General features: G+C 45.1%; 1 long non-coding RNA gene across 1 annotated transcript; it reads left to right on the forward strand.

Moving 5' to 3' along the window:
• Window positions 1-227: 227 nt before the first annotated feature.
• On the forward strand, window positions 228-1662 carry LOC121011616 (uncharacterized). Its single transcript, XR_005781675.1, has 2 exons — window positions 228-567; window positions 964-1662. It is a non-coding gene; the product is annotated as an uncharacterized LOC121011616 (long non-coding RNA).
• Window positions 1663-13622: the final 11960 nt, after the last annotated feature.

Here is a 13622-nt window from a genome sequence, read left to right on the forward strand (position 1 = left end):
ATAAGTGAAGAGAAAGAATGGCAGATAGAACATTTGCTGTTTTGCATCCCTAACGAATGAACAGATCTAGGCAGGATAAGCCCTGGCTACTGACAACTTGAGGAGAGAACCTGGGAGGTGCCTGGGTGGCTCAGTCAATGGAGCATCCGACTCTTGATTTTTGGCTCAGGTCATGATCCCACGGTCTCGCTGGGCTCTGTGCTGAGGGTGGGGCCTGCTTAGGATTCTCTCCCTCTCTCCCTCTCCCTCCCTCCATCAAGATACTCCCCTGCTTGTGCTCTCTCTCCCTAAAATTAGAGAGAGAGAGAGAAGGAGAGAGAACTTGACATGATGTGCCTTCGAATGGAAAAACTCAGCACCGATTGTGTAGTATTGACGTTCCACACGCTCCTGTCCCCACACACAAATCAAACCCGCAGCCGATCCAGCCTCAAGTAGATCAACAACCAGCTTACGTGCAACACCAAGTACAGGGATCCTGTTAAACAATACTATGGGAACAGAATCACAGGTATCCAGATCATGTGACACTGTGGGACGAGTGACCGACTTCTTCGATAATTAATTGTAAGGAAAATAATCACATTTAGATTCTAAAACAAATGGCAAAAAGAAAAACAAGTGACATTCATAGAACACTTGTAAATTTGAACACTGGTGGGATATTTGATATTTAAAAAGTTATTACATTATTTCAGCGGGATACTGTGGTTACATTTTGAGGTATTTTAAAACTATTTTAAGATATTTTTCATGTGTTTTGGAAATATCTGCTGAAAGATTTACAGATGAAATGATATGATATCTGGGATTTATTCCTAAGTCATTTTATGTAGTGGTAAGGAAAGTGGGTATGGTTCGAAATGAGACTGGACATCAGTCATGGGCATATGATGGTTTATTATATTATTATGTCTATTTTTTCTTATGTTTGAATTGTTTAATCTTTTACTTTTTGCACAGTGTATTCAAACTTGAGAACTGGCACTGAAACCTGACTGAACTGTCTGGCCTGGAGCACAGGACAACTGGCCCATGGCTTGCTCTGTGGCTTTGCATACACTGGTTCTCACTTATCCATTTAGGAAACATGGAGGGCTTTCTGTCTGCCTGAGCTTCTGAAACTGTGGAGCTCACACGCTAGGTTAGAAAATGATAAGGAAGGATGCCTCCAGATGGAGGGTGGGGAAGCCTTTGCAAAAGAATTGGTGTTTGATATGAGTCCTGACAGATGGGAAGGAGTTCCCTGGGTGGTGTCAGTTCATCTTCTGTAAGATAAGATGGTTAGACTGGATCTACAAGGATCTACTTAGTCCTAATAGATTCTGTGATTATAACCTGCCTATAACCATTTCCCCCCACCCCCGTGTGTGTCCCTCCAGGGAGTTGAGAGACCCCCATGGACTTCCTGCCATCATCCTTTATTTTGTTAGCCAAAGCAATCCAACTTGAGCTGGTGGCCTTGAATCTCTCAATTGTGTTTGGAGACCAAAACATTATCACATTAGCCAGTCCATAACCTTCTTAGGGAGTGGTCTCTCACGCTCGCAGATTTATTTCCATCCATCTAGCTCCCAAGGCATTTCGCTTAAGTAACCTTAGCTTTACATTCGCTGGCAGTTATGCCCAGCGTTGGTAATAAAGATCATTTGCTTATCAAAATGTGAGTGCCTGCCATCGATACTCTGAGCTTTCCCAACCGCTCGTATCGTCCCTCTGTCCCTGTAAAACATGGAGTTCAAGATACAGCATGCAGCCTGGCCTTCTGGTTAACTAGTTCCTCTTGATACTCTGCCATAGCAGGTTGAACTTTGTGCTTTGATGGCCCTTTTGCCCATGTGACACGAAACGTCTGCTAGGGCAAGGCTTGAAATGGCCGTGGTCAACAGACAAGTAGTTGACTGTATCACATCTCTATTATGGAAAATTATGTTTGGTTTTTTCGATTTATTCTTTTTATAATCTTGGTTTTAATGGACATTTACACCTTAAAAGAACAATTTCTGAAACTTTTGGAGAAGATAAGAATCTTTAAATTTGGTTGCTATATGTTTGTTGAAAGAGTTTTCCTGGGTTCAGAGACAGTCAAACACATTGTCTTCCTACGGACCTAACAAGCATCTTTCAGTGTGATTCAAAGCCTCGTGGAAGGCTGGGAATGTTAGGAGCTCCTCTAATTTTTGCTGCTATAAACCAAAGGTACACTTCTCTGTAGGAAAAAATATTGGGAAGTTAGCTGCGATATATTGCGTGTTTCGAGGGACTGCTCAAAAGCTCAAAAGCCTCATGTGCCAATTTAATTAGAATAATTTACTTTAATAGAAAACTATAATTTTCTACCTTTTCCAATCAGTTGAGCTAATTTGTACTTTTTTTATACCCACCCAGATGGAATTTATTACTCCAAAGCCAATACCCTAAACCTTAATTTTTGTGCTAGCCGTGATTATAGCTGGGGAATTATGGGAAAGGAATAGTGGAGACTTTGGCTTCTGGCTCTGGAACACCAGCCTGGTGCAAACCAAGCCTCCTACCTCAAACAACAAGAGCAGCTAATTTAAAGTTCTGTCCTAAAACAGCAGAGATCTACTTTTGCAGTAAGCACTTCAGAGGGCAAGATCCTGGAGAGAAAGGAAGCATGGAAAAGTGAGCCTGACATTTGACACTTGCCTCAGTCAGTTTGGGCTGCTATACACAAATACCATAGAGTGGGTGGCTAAGACAACAGACATTTATTTCCCATAGTAATGAGGGCTGGAAGTCAAAGATCAAGGTAGTGGAAGATTTGATGAGGGCTCTTTTCCTGGCTAACAGGCTTTACGTAGAAGAGAGAGGGAAGCTCTGGTGCTTCTTATTTTTCTTACAAGAGCACTAATCCCATCATGCAAGCTCCACCTTCATGATTTCATCTAAACCTAATTACCTTCCAAAGGTTTCACTTCCTTATCATATTGGGAGTTAGGGCTTCAACGTATGAATTGGGGGATGGGAGGCACAAACATTTAGTCCCTAACAACACTATTATTCCCTCCAAGGCATTTATTTCTAAGAGCAGTGACTTAAGGCAAAGAAGAAGATGAGCAAACCTTTGACAATCTCAGAGAGTGCCTGATAGTATCCTAGGCTTTTGGTTAGGACCTCTGAAGGTTATACCAGTAGTAAGGGCATATCAAAAAAGGACCAATTCTCACAAAGACACAGACTTAAAAAATTTTTTTTTGAGTTTATTTATTTATTTTGAAAGAGAGAGAGAGAGAGGGGGGGAGAGCAAGGGAGGGGCACAGAGAGAGGGAGAGAGAATCCTGGGTAGGCCCTGCACTATCATTGTGGAGCCTGACACAAGGTTCAAACCCACAAAAGATGAGATCATGACCAGAACTAAAATGAAGAGTCAGACACTTAACTGACTGAACCACGCAGGCACCCCTTAAATTTTTTTAAAAAACATTTTAAAAAATGTTTGTTTATTTATTTTGAGAGAGAGAGAGAGAGAGAGAGAGAGAGAGAGAGAGAGAGCATGTGCATGAGACGGGGACAGAGAGAGAGAATCCCAAGCAGACTCCATGCTTAGCATGGAGCCTGATGCAGGACCCCATTCCATGACTGTGAGATCATGACCTGTGCTGAAATCAAGAGTTGGATTCTTAACTGACTAAGCCACCCGGGTGCCCCACAAAGATACAACTTTGACTCAAATCAGATTAAGATAGTCTGTGTCCATACTAACTGCTTTACAAAAAGAAAAGAAAATCTCTGAAGAAAGATAGCATTATTCACAGCATCACATTGGTTCTATAATTTTCATATACAACATGTAGCATTTGATCAGAATTTACTAGGCATACTAGGAGACAAGACCAAATGATCCAAAACCAAGAGAAGAAATAGATAATAGAAACTGACCCATAGGAGATTCAGATATTAGAGTTATCAGATAGACTTCAGGATAACTTCTGATTGATATATTCAAGGAGATAAAAAGCAAAAATGGAAAATTCCACAAAAGAATAGAAATTTATTTTAAAAATCAATGGGAAATTTATAGCTGAAAAAAATAATTAAAGTTAAGGACATATTAGATGAATTGAAAAGCAGATCAGACACAAATGAAGAGAGGATTAGTGAATTGGAAGCTATATCAGAAGAAAATATCTGGATTGAAGCACAAAGAAAAAAGAATGGAAAATATGGAAAGAGTGTGTTGTATTTTGGACATAGTGAAAATGTTTAGCATAATTGTAATTGAAGTTCTAGAAGAGGGCAAGGAGAGAAATAATAAAACAGAAGCAATATATGAATAGATAATGGCCAGGAATTTTCCAAAATTGATGAGAGAAGTGAATCCACTGATTCAAGAAGCCTTGTAGAACCATAAGCAGTGTAAATACAAAAAGAGTCATACCTACACACATTATAGTGTAACCACCAGAAACCAAAGAGTAAGAGATAGTCTTAAAAGTAGCCAAGTATGGGGCGCCTGGGTGGCGCAGTCGGTTAAGCGTCTGACTTCAGCCAGGTCACGATCTCGCGGTCTGGGAGTTCGAGCCCCGCATCGGGCTCTGGGCTGATGGCTCAGAGCCTGGAGCCTGTTTCCGATCCTGTGTCTCCCTCTCTCTCTGCCCCTCCCCTGTTCATGCTCTGTCTCTCTCTGTCCCAAAAATAAATAAACGTTGAAAAAAAAATTAAAAAAAAAAAAGTAGCCAAGTAAAGGGGTACCTGGGTGGCTCAGTCAGTTAAGCATCCAACTCTCAATTTCAGCTCAGGTCATAATCTTATAGTTCATGGGATTGAGTCCCATGTTGGGCTTGGTGTTGACATCGAGGAACTTGCTTGCCTCTCCCTCATTCTCTCTCCCAAAATAAATTAAAAAAAAAATTTGTTTTAAACAAGTAGCCAAATAAAATGACAAATTACCTCCACTGGAGCTATATAGGATTTATAGCTAACTTTTCAACAAACCATGAAAGCAAGAAGAAAATGAAATAACATCTTTAAAGCATTGAAAAGTCAATCTAGAATTCCATGACCAATAAAATACTCCTCAATATGAAAGTTAAATTTGTATATTTTATTATTATTATTTTAAAACGTTTATTTGAAAGAGAGAGAGAGAACCCATGCACATGAGAGGGGGAGAGAAAGAGGGAGAAAGAGAGGGAAAGAGAGAGAGGGAATGAGAGACAGAGAGAGAGAGAGAGAGAGAGAGAATCCCAAGCAGGCTGTCAGCACTGAGCCTGATGTGGGGCTCGATCCCACAAACTGCAAGATTATGACCTGAGCCAAAATCAAGAGTCAGATGCTTAACTAACTGAGCCACCCAGGTACCCAAGGATATTTTTAAATGGGAAAAAATGAGAACATTGGTCACCAGCAAATATGCACTAAAAGAAATGCTAAAGGAAATTCTTTGAGGCAAAAGGGGAATTATCACAAATGGAAACTTAGATATGCAGAAAAAGAGAGAGAGAACTCTCTGGGGTCTCTTCTTATGAGGACACTAAGCATATCAGATTAGGGTCCTACCCTTACGATTTTAGTTACTTCTAAAGGCACTATCTTCGGGGCGCCTGGGTGGCACAGTCGGTTAGGCGTCCGACTTCAGCCAGGTCACGATCTCGCGGTCCGTGAGTTCGAGCCCCGCGTCGGGCTCTGGGCTGATGACTCAGAGCCTGGAGCCTGTTTCCGATTCTGTGTCTCCCTCTCTCTCTGCCCCTCCCCCGTTCATGCTCTGTCTCTCTCTGTCCCAAAAATAAATAAACGTTGAAAAAAAAAAAAAAAAGAAGTGCTTAACTTAAAAAAAAAAAAATAAATAAAAAATAAAGGCACTATCTTCAAACATTTGAGCATTAGGGCTTCAACATAGGAATTTGTTGTGGGGACACAACTCAATCCATCACATAATCTCTAGGGTATAGCCACTAAAGGAATGGTAAAAAGATATAACTAACAAGCTAATAATAAAGGGGGAAATGATATGAAAATAATTACTCCAAAAGAAGGTAAAGAGGGTGAGGCAAACAGAAAAATAAATAGAACCATTGTAGATTTAAACCCAAGCACATAAGCAATTAAATTAAATGTAAGTGAACTAAATACTGCCATCAAACTACAAAGCCTATTGGAAAGGATAAATAACCCACACCCAATTACATGTTGAGACATATGTTAGGTGTAAGGGTAAGGCGGGTATAAATTGCAAAGATGAAAAAAGGTATGTAGGAGACAGAAAGGTAAATATTTCTGATATCACCACACAAATTTGCCACTATCAATAGCAGTTAGTGGTGAATGTATTTTTTTTTTTTTGACTTTTACTGAATAAAATCAGCTGTTCCAGTATGCCTTTGAGGCCAGTCATTTTCTTACAGTGGGGTCCTACTCCATCTTCCCTACTATACCATCCGTACTCACATGGTCAGGTGCACAGAGCCTGGAAAACCATGCTGTTGGGTCTGACAATCTGTGTGTAGGGAAGAAACTCTAGGAACTAGACAGCTTCCTTTCTGATCCCCCTGTGTTTGCTGAGCTTTTCCAGAGCTCAGGCTTAGTGTTGGGCAGTGCCTGTCCTCGTGGAGCACACAACCCCCAAGAGGTCTCGACATGTGCAGAGGGCCCCCAAATCGAGTGCGTCCTGTAGCGAGGGTAAAGGAGCCTGATAAGAGAGTGACCCACTCTCCCTGGAGAGTTCCTTTGTTCCTTCCATTCCCCCTTCTTAAGATGTTTATTGAATACCTACCATGTGCCAGCCTAGTCAACATTTTCTAAGACTCATATTCTTTCTAAAATACTATGGATCTTAAAAAAAAAAAGGTGGGGAAGATTTTTCTCTCTGGTCAGTGAACTCTGTGAAATACTGGTAAAATTAAGAGCAAATGGGGACAGCTGGGTGGCTCAGTCGGTTAGGTGTCTGACTCTTGATCTCAGCTCAGGTCTTGATCTCAAGGTCATGAATTTAAGCCCTGAGTTGGGCTCCACACTCAGTGTGGAGTCTATTTTAAAAACAAATAAATGAATAATATGTACATACATACATACATAAATACATACATACATACATTAATTAACTAATTAAAAAAAGTAAATGGGCAAATGCAGATGCCAAGGTAGGAAAAAGGGGAAAGGAAACCAACCTCTACAGAGCCCCCATTATTTGTTATCTCACTGATCCCATAATAACCTGATGTTGGCTGTGTGGGTACACTTTACAGATAGGGAATTAAGGCACAGAAAGTTTAAGCAACTTGCCCTGAGGTCCCAGTTTAAAATTGAGGAGCTGATCTATACACATCAAATCTTTTGGGGCACCTGGGTGGCTCAGTAGTTTGAGCTTCCTGTCACCACTTGGCAGAGAGAACGAGAGAGAGAGAGAGAGAGAGAGAGAGAGAAAGAGAGAGAGACAGAGCGAGGTCTGATGTCTCATAAGGCCACTGATCCCATCGTGAAAACCCCACCGTCATGACCTCATCTAACCCTAATTACTTCCCAAAGGCCCTCACCTCCAAATACTATCATGCTAGGGGTTAGGGCTTCAACATATGAAATTTGTGGGACACAATTCAGTCCATAACTATTGGGGTTTTTTGCCTTTGGGCAAGTCTCGTAGTCTCTTACCAGTGTAATGGGTATATTGTGATTCCAAAGGGGTGGCAAGTAAGAGCTGCTGCCCTGTGGGCTATCGTTTCCCCCTGTCTTTTCAGAGGTCCTTTGGCAAGTTCACGGCCAGAACAGGAGGGGCCTCAAGCAGCTGCACGCTTTCTCCAAGTGAGTTGGGAGGTGGAGGGCATGTGTCCTAGGTAGTGTAGAATCTGTGTTCAGACACCCAGAAACCTAGGAAGGTGGCTGCTGCTCCTGCCTGAAGGTCAAGTCACTGATGAAGTGGACTTTGTATCTCTTATAGCTTTCCAACTTCTTTTCAAACCTCCGAAGTTTGAAGCTTGTGGGCTCAGCAGCTGAAAACGGAGATGCTATGGGAGGCTGCTGCCCCATTTTGCTTTCTGAACTTAGTTCAGTCTCCTTGACCCAGCCCCCTTCCCTTCTGCCCTCAGCAGACTCCAGCTACTAGATCTTTCTTTCTGGGTCTCTGGCGGGACCTCGCCCTGTGTGCTTTAGGGTTCCAAATAGAGGCTCAGATGGCCCAGCCGTGCCCTGCTGGGCCCACACCGTGGTTGGAGTGGGGGTGCCCACACAGGATTCCTGGTGCTCAGCTTGTGATTGCCTCTGACCAGGCTGGACTGAAACTTCTCCCTTGACTGAAGGCCAGGTCTGGTGTCTGATTGGTGATGCTCCTGCCCCGTTTTCTAGTGTTCCTGAACCACTGCCGACTCTTCATGGCCTTCCTAGCTGCACCTCTACACACACCCACCTCTCCCAGGACGTGAGCAACTGTCCCCGGGCCTTTCTGGGGCCTGCGTCCTCCCTTCCCACCCTGCGGGGGTGTCCCTGTGACCACACCTGCCAGGTGGCTTGTGGGGAGGCCAGTGAAGCCTCCAGGGAGGGCAGCCGGGTGGGGCACTTGAACAGAGCTGGCAGGGTGTGTGGATTGCTCTGTTGTGGCCTAGAAACAAGGTTTTATAAAGTTGCCCTGTATTGCATGTTCTCCCGGTCCCTGGAGCTTCCCAGTGGGATGGTGGATTCGCACACAGCGTAGCAAGAAAAATCAGCACTGCGTGTTTTGACTACTTGGCTCTGACAAAGTGGCGCCGAAACAGCTGCATCAAGGAGGTCCTCTGGAGCAAAAACAAGGGTTTCACGCATGCTCTCTTAGGTAACTCTCACAACCACCCTGTGGGACGCAGTGCTGTCTCTGAAACCAAGGCTCAGAGACGTTAGGTGTCTTGGCCATGGTCACACAGCACATCCATGACAGGGTAGGATTCAAAACCAGACCTGCTGAGGATGAGGCTCACAGGACACTCAGGCTCATCTGTTCTCCACACTGCAAAGGGCTTTGTTGACCTTGACAAATGCAGAACGTGCAGGACCGAAGGCCACGCCAGGAACACCCTGGCAGGTAAACAGACCAGCAATGTTGGGAGGTGGTGGTTCTCAGCCTGCCCGGGTGCCTGGAGCTGCCCACCCCCCAACCCGGATGTTGAGACTCCACTTTGATACCCACCAGAGCTGTGCCCGCCCTCAGGTCTGGGTAGCCGGCAAGTTAACCTTCACCTTTACCAAGTGTCCATGTATCCCCAGGGGTACATTTGCTCTAAACAACACTTTCTGAGACCCTGTGCCCCCTCCTGATGGGATGACACTGAATTTCAGAGAATCTGGAGGAGGCTTCCTGGTCAGGCTCCTCCTGGAACAGAGCAGAAATCTCCACTCTGTAGCCTCTGGACCTGACTCAGCCCTCCCTCCCTTGACTGCTCAAATGCCCTCCTGCCTTTTTTTTTTTTTTTTTTCCAGAAAGGGCCCTAAATCCCAGGCCCTCTGACTGCTGGCAGCCACATCTATCCAGCCACCACTCCCAGCTTCCTGGCCGCCCCCGCATCGGGCGAGGGGCCAGGCTCTCTGACAGTGGCCGGCCTGATGAGGCAGCGGCCTGGGGATGGTGGCTGCGGCTGATTGAAGTCCCCATTTCCCCTGTACAAAGGCAGCATAATTAATCAGGCAGTAATGAATTCAGGTACCACTGGCTTGTCACCTAGAGAGATAGCCTATCTGAAAGGGCTGGAATTCAAAAGAGGGAATCAGGTCACCGTTAGTACTTTTCAGTATTTAATGTTAATATTGAGTGGAAGATTTATTAGAATTGACCAAAATTTGGTCTGTTGGCCTTCAGGAACCGTGCCCATCCCCTCTCTGTCCTGGGCTCTCAGGGCAGGGGCACCCAGGGTAGCTGGGTCTCTGGCTGACTCTGGCCCTTCTCCAAAGCCCTTGTCAGCTCAGGGATGTCTCTCCCCTGTGCACCTGTTACTCAGTATCCTCTGAGGTGGGGCCATGGGGAGGGGGAAGGCAAGGGGTTCCTCACTGAAAAGTCAGACTCCCCAGTACTCCGCCTACAGCAGCTCATGTGATGGAACAGGGGCGCTTGCACCGTGCTCACGGTGTGGGTGCTCGGTGAGGGTGCTGGATGCTGTGACTGGGCCCTGATCACACTGGCTTGCACTTCAGCTTCCACGAGCAGCCCACCCAGGCGTGCAGATGGTGCCATCAGCAGCGCATGCGTGCTGCAGGCAGGCTGATCTCAGTTCAGATCCGTCTTCCCAAGGCCCCCTGGGAAGTTTGGAGCCACTCGTGGAACGTGGCATCTGTCGATGTAGGGGGTTAAACAAAGTGGCAGTTGGGGACCACCTTGCTTAGTGCTTGCACACAGTAGGCATTCAGCCAGGGAGGGCCCCTGCAAGTGGAGCCCTGTAGAACCCCGGACACTGGGCTGAGGCCAAGTCTGGGGCTGGCCCACAGGCGGCTGCACAGATCCAGAGGGGAAGCCCCAACTGGTTGTGAGAAAACTGCTGGGGCAGGGCTGTGGAGGCTGAAGTGTGGCATGTTCCGAGTCCCCCTGCCTTTAAGGGGCTCCTTTTCAGTGCTAGCTCATGTCACCTCTGGCTTCGGGATCAGCGATCCACAAATGCCATGGAAATATGAGAAGTTTTCCCAGAGGAGGTGATATTTGATCCTGTTCAAAGAAATATGTCAGAGACACAGGCTGCCGGGCCCCTGTACGAAGTGTGTGGGTGACTTGAGATCCCACATGTCCTAAGTACCGACTGTGTGCTCAAGTGGGGAAGCAAGTGTGAATGGTGTGAAAAGACAAAATACTCATTTTTTTTTGAAATGGGCAAAGAATATGAACAGGCAATTCACAGAAGAGGCGTGGAAAATGTCTTCTAAATGTATTACAAAAAGATGCTCAATCTTGCCAAATCTTAAGGGGAATGCAAATTGAATGCGTTTGTCACTCCATCAAATGAGCAGAAATTTACACATCTAATGGTAAATTTACACATCTAATGACAGTGAGGATGTCAGGATACTGCTTTCAGATGCCCCTGGACCACGTAGTTGTGTACCTTCCCTGGAGGACCTACTGGTGTCCTTCAGACATGTGCCCACCCTGCAACCCAGCAATTTCCCTTCTGCCATATCTCTCCTCAAGAAATATATATGTGTAGAGGGTCACTGCAGGACCTTGGGCAGAAGAAACCTGAATGCCCATAAATATTAGAATGCCTAAGTAGACTGAATCATCTTCACAGCATGGAGTTTTATACAGCAACTTTTGAGATGGATCTATATGTATGCCAATAGATTTTGCAGATGTACCGTTGAGTAAAAAACAAAACAAAACCCCCAAAACCCAACATTCTGTATAACAATATGTGGAAAGTTCATCAATAACAACTAATACTACATAGTTTTAATGGAGTCCCATGCATGTTGTAAAACCATAGAAAATTTCAGAAAGAACATAGAGTTGACCCTTGAACAACACAGAGGTTAGGGACACCAACATCCCTGCACAGTAGACTATCCATGTGTAACTTCTGACTCCCCAAAACCTTCTCTACCAATAGCTTACTGTTGACTGGTAGCCTTACTGATGACATAAACAGTCGCTTAACATGTTTTGAGAGTGAGCTGTATTATATACAGTATTGTACACAATAAAGTAAACTACAGAAAAGAAAATGTTAAGAGGGGCACCTGGGTGGCTCAGTTGGTTAAGCATCTGACTTTGGCTCAGGTCATGATCTTGCCATTTGTGAGTTCGAGCCCCACATCAGACTCTGTGCTGACAGCTCAGAGCCTGGAGCCTGCTTCAGATTCTGTGTCTCCCTCTCTCTCTGCCCCTCCCTGACTTGCTCTCTCTCTCTCTCTCTCTCTCTCTCTCTCAAAAATAAACATTAAAAAAGAAAAGAAAAGAGAAAGAGAATGTTAAGAAAATCATAAGTAAGAAGGGCACCTGGATGGTTCAGTCAATTGCACGGCCAACTCTTGGTTTCAGCTCGGGTCATGATCTCGTGGTTCATGAGTTCAACCCCATGCTGACTGTGCAGAGCCTGCTTGGGATTCTCTCTCTCCCTTTCTCTCTGCCCCTCCCTGCTCATGCTCTCTCTCTCTAAATAAATAAATAAATAAATAAATAAATAAATAAATAGAAAAATGTAAGGAAGAGAAAATACATTTACAGCACTGTACCGCATTATTCAAGAAAAAAAATCCATATATAACTGGGTCCACACAGTTCAAACCCGTGGCGTTCAAGGGTCAACTGTATACAGACTGAGAGCCTACCTTTGAGAAGGTTGAGAAGTAGTCATGGATTTTAGGACTCCAGGGAGACTTGAGCCTTCTGTGTAATGTGATAGGTCTTTTGGAGGCATGTGGGTTATCGTACCCCATGGAGGATGGAGGTTAAGTTTTAAAAGAGGCTTGGTTGGGGAGGGGTCCGATAGTGCAGGTGGGGGCTCTTGGCAGAATACAAGGTGAAAAGCTGAGAGAATAGCCAAGAAGGAATGGAAGGGAGGGCACTAGGAGCACACTATCCTGTGAGGCTCACCTAAGGGAGAAAAGGACAGGGAGCCTGGACACACAGACAGGGCTCCCAGGGAGGAGGGAAAGTGAAGAGCCCAGGTTGGTGACTGTTTCCATCTTAGCCCGGAGAATTTTTGTCAGGCTGGAAGCTTGACAGAAATGCATTTCTTGATGCTTAGGTTTCTGGTTTCGACATCCAACATTCCTCCCTGTGCCCCTCCTATCCTCCTTTTAAGCTGGAGACCTGTTTATCTTACTGCCTAGTCTTGATTATTATTGCATAAGCTTCCAGAATTAAAAACTGATTTTTGATGGATGATTTTATCATGGATGCTCCTGAAACATCATCCAGTAGAAGTGTATCCCGGTCCTGGGCATGCCTTTGCCATCCAGCACTGCCCAGTCGGGCAGAAGGGCCTGCCTCCACCCATGGCCCTGTGGATGGGGAAACGGCCTCTGTTGGGTGATGTTCAGGGCCCCTCAGCTGTGGAGCCCCAGGCTTACAGGGTGGTGGTGGGGCAGTGGTAGTGGAGAGCCTCGACTGCAGATACCTGGCCAACTTTCAGCCCTGGGCTCAGCATCCGTGCCCAGAGTTAGGCCAGTGAAATGTGCAAGAGAGAGTAAAATTAAACTTATCTCCAAGGCTCCTTGGCATGTGGGCTTTGCGGTCCAGTCTGACTTCACACCCTGGCTGTGCCCCATGGCCGGTGTGTATAACTGTGTGCAACCTCAGATCGGCCATCCGCGTTGCTGGGAAGTAAGCAAAATAAACATGTAGAGCCTGCAGCTCCACGAATGGCACCAAGGAAGTGATGGAGGTGGCTGATTAGTAATGATGCTAATAATATATTTCTCCTGTCTTTTTAAGACCCTTATCGGAACACAAACCTTTGCACACTATGTATGTGGTTCCTGATAGTACTTAGAATAATATATTCTAGTGTCGTGTACAAGAAAATTCTATTTTAATTCAGTAACTCTTTCCCATCGTGGGTTTCTTTTCCTCTTCCTCCTCCTCCTCCTCCTCCTCCTCCTCCTCTTCTTCTTCTTCTTCTTCTTCTTCTTCTTCTTCTAATGTTTATTTACTTTTGAGAGAGGGAGAGAGAGAGACAGAGCATGAGTGGGGAAGGGGCAGAGAAAGAGGG

The sequence above is a fragment of the Herpailurus yagouaroundi genome, unplaced genomic scaffold, assembly GCF_014898765.1.
Source record: "Herpailurus yagouaroundi ecotype Mexico unplaced genomic scaffold, PumYag 194, whole genome shotgun sequence".
NCBI lineage: Eukaryota > Metazoa > Chordata > Mammalia > Carnivora > Felidae > Herpailurus > Herpailurus yagouaroundi.